We start from the raw sequence: 3,318 nt of genomic DNA, 5'->3' as shown, positions 1-3,318 counted from the left end.
AGTAATTTTCGTTTATTTGTGTCGCAGCAATTGTACTTTATTTCATCGTTTGCTTACACTGAAAAAAAGTCTGTAGTTAGACCGACGCTAATTTTAACTTATTTTTATTGCGAAAAAATTATTTGCTTGCACTTAATTTTCCATAGCCCAATGAGATTTTCCTTTTTTATACCCTTCACACGGTACACGGTAAAATAAGTTTGTGCATTTGTATGTAACACCAAGAAGGAAAAGTCTGTTTAGCATACCAATCGCCATAGAATTGAATTCTGAGTCGATTTAGCTATGTCTGCCTGTCTGTCTGTTCATATATTTGTTTGTGCAAAGTACAACTCGCAGTTTAAGTCCGATCGTCCTCAATTTTGGCAAAGAGTCTTTTTTTCAGGTCAGAGACAATCGTTATTTATTTTGCAAAAAATCGGTTAAGATTTAGATATAGCAGTCATATATATTTATCACCGATATGGTCAGGCGAGTTATATCAACCGATCTTCTTCAAATTCCGTACTTCCGAATATTTTGCGATTCTTAGAAAACTTGCGAAATATCAGCAAAATTGGTTCAGATATAGATAGACATAAAGGGTGGTTAAATTGTAAGGACCGATGTTGAATGTGAACCACACCTAAACGCCAAGTTTTTTCCGAATTTTATTTGACATTTCTCTATTTCAGACTTACTCAATTTGATCCATGGAGAGATACACAATCCAACAACGTGTTAAATGGTTCCACGAAATGGCAACAATGGATGATCAATTTTCGAAGAAAATCATCTTCAGTGATGAGGCACATTTTCACCTCAGTGGATTCGTCAATAAACAGAATTGCCGCATTTGGGCGAATGAGAATCCAAGAGTGATTGTCGAAAAACCAATGCACCCACAAAGAGTGACTGTTTGGTGCGGTTTATGGGCTGGCGGCATCATCGGGCCGTATCCAAAATGAGGCCGGTCAGGCAGTTACTGTGAATGGTGTTCGCTATCGTGAGATGATAACGAACTTTTTATGGCCCGAATTGGAAGATACGGATGTGGACGATATGTGGTTTCAGCAGGACGGTGCCACTTGCCACACAGCTAACGAAACAATGGCTCTTTTGCGCAACAAATTCAATGGCCGTGTTATATCACGTAATGGCGATGTCAATTGGCCGCCAAAATCATGTGATTTGACACCGTTGGACTTTTTTCTTTGGGGTTATTTGAAAGAAAAGGTGTACGTCGATAAGCCAGCAACAATTCAAGAGCTAAAGGATGAGATAATTCGGCACATTAACGGCATAGAATCTCCATTATGCCTCAGCGTCATCGAAAATTTGGACCATCGGATGAAGGTGTGCCACCGAGGTCGCAGCGCCCATTTGGCCGATATTTTGTTCCATACATAATTGAGTAATACCAATATATCACAATAAAATAAAATTACAATAATTTCCTAAATAGTTTGTATTTTATTGAAAATCAACATCGGCCCTTTAAATTTTAACCACCCTTTAGCTCGCACAAAGAAAAAAACCTCGAAAATTTTTCCAACTTAAGTCTTTATTGTGTTTTAAAAAAATTCTTAATAGTTAAATTTATTTGAAGTCATGCATAAAATCGAAGAATTAGGAATGTACAAATAATTTTCCACGAATTTTCCCAAAACGAGAATAGTCACAAAATTATATGCAGCAAATATCAACAAGTTTCTGACTATATCGCTACTTATCTCCAAGCATGAAAAAAGAAACTCTAATTGAAAATACCAATTGCATCCCAGCAAAAGAATTTAGAAGCTGTTCTTAAGGCACAATTTTAAAAGCACTTCCAAAAATGTCCTCCCAAAGACGTTCTTTATTTTAACTATACAGAAAGTTCTTTTCATTAAATTTTTTTAACTTTCGTTATACCCACCACCATGGAATGGTGTTAGTAAGTTTGCCATCCCATTTCTAACACATCGAAATATCGATTTCCGACTATATAATGTATATATTTTCTTGATTAGAGAGAAATTCTAAGACGATATAGCCATGCCCATCAGTCTGTCTGACGGACATCGTCTTTTGTTTGGAGGCAGGTCAAGTTCGAAGATGGACTAACATACAACGGTCAAGAAGAGTTTTCAAACGAAATAATTATATTATTTGATTGATGGTGGTGGGTATTTAAGATTCGACCCTGTCGAAATTTTGTCCGTATATACATGTTTATACCCTGTGCCACACTGTGGAACAGGGTATATTATAAGTTAGTGCATATGTTTGCAACACCCACAAGGAGACGAGATAGACACATAGTGTTTTCGGCAATAATACTCAGGGATGGCCCCTGAGTCAATCTAGCCATCTAGCCAGTCCGTCCGCCCGACTATCTGGATCAGAATAGAACCATATTGTTTTTGGAAGAAATCGGTTCAGATTTGGATATAGCTTCCATATATATCTTTCGCCTGATATGCACTTATATGTGTACCAAATTTGATTGAAATCGGTTCAGATATAGCCGCCATATATATCCTTCTAACGCTTTACTGGGATTTACGTGAAACTTTTCCTATGGAGTAGAATTAATGTTCTCTCTATACATGCCAATTTTTGGTTGAAATGGGTTCAGATTTCGAAATATCTCCCGTATATAACCTTACCCCGATTTTCACCCATATGACCAAAGAGGCCAAAGTTGGAATGCGATTTACGTAAAATTTTATACAGGGGGTAGAATTAACATTGTAACTAAGCTTGCTAAATTTTGAAATCGGTTCAGATTTAGATATAGCTCCCATATATATATGTTTTTCTGGTTGCGGTAAAAAATTTTCCTTGTAAAAATCGCCACTGCTAAATCGTAAACTTGTGAGAATGACTCAAATTTTTTTATTTATCATAAAAACAATTTTGCGAAGTTGTTTAAAAATTGCTTCAAATTTAAATGTTTCCCATATTTTTATACCCACCACCATAGAATGGTGACGGGGGTATAATAAGTGTGTCATTCCGTTTGTAACACATCAAAATATCGGTTTTCCGACTATATAAAGTATATATGTATTCTTGATCAGGCAGAAATTCTTAGACGATATACGCCTGTCCGTCTGGCCATCTGTCTGTCAGTTGTAATCACGCTACAATCTTCAATAATGGAGCTATCGTCCTGAAATCTCTTTTGTCAGCACGCAGGCCAAGTTCGAAGTTGGACTATATCGGTTCAGGTTTTGATTTAGCTCCCATATAAACCGATTTGGGGTCTTGGGTTGATAGAAACCGTAGTTTTTATTGGATATCTAGAGGTATTCTGGGATCATAAAGAAGTGTGCCGAAAATGCTGAGTGTCGG

This window comes from Haematobia irritans, chromosome 3 (genome assembly GCF_050003625.1).
Source record: "Haematobia irritans isolate KBUSLIRL chromosome 3, ASM5000362v1, whole genome shotgun sequence".
NCBI lineage: Eukaryota > Metazoa > Arthropoda > Insecta > Diptera > Muscidae > Haematobia > Haematobia irritans.
The sequence above is the reverse complement of the archived record's forward strand: the minus strand, read 5'-3'. Positions refer to the sequence as shown.